Source organism: Theobroma umbraticum, unplaced genomic scaffold (genome assembly GCF_002168275.2).
Source record: "Theobroma umbraticum cultivar Fairchild unplaced genomic scaffold, ASM216827v3 scaffold_147.0, whole genome shotgun sequence".
NCBI classification, from domain to species: domain Eukaryota; kingdom Viridiplantae; phylum Streptophyta; class Magnoliopsida; order Malvales; family Malvaceae; genus Theobroma; species Theobroma umbraticum.
In genome coordinates, this window is record NW_018397259.1 from 6527636 (window position 1) to 6527987 (window position 352).

Sequence of the window (352 nt, forward strand, 5' to 3'; positions counted from 1 at the left end):
AATTACGTTATCATGTTTAAAAGAAAATCAATCAATCTTACCTTATCATATTAAAAAAATAAATAAATAAATAAAATAGAAATAAATAAGTTAATCTTATCATGTTTTAAAATAAAAGTAATCAATTTATTTGAATACGTTTAAAAGAAAAGATAGAGAACTCACGTCAATTTATTTCATCAGACTCAAACGATAGACAGTCAGAAGAGCTTAATACCAGAGAAGAATAAAGACATAGAAAGGGAAAAAGTATTCAAGGGATTGCTGATTAAAGTATGTTTAGAGTAGTATTTTCACCGTTTAGGCACAAAAAGTCTTAAATTATTTATGTTTTCTTAATTTTTATTCAAAA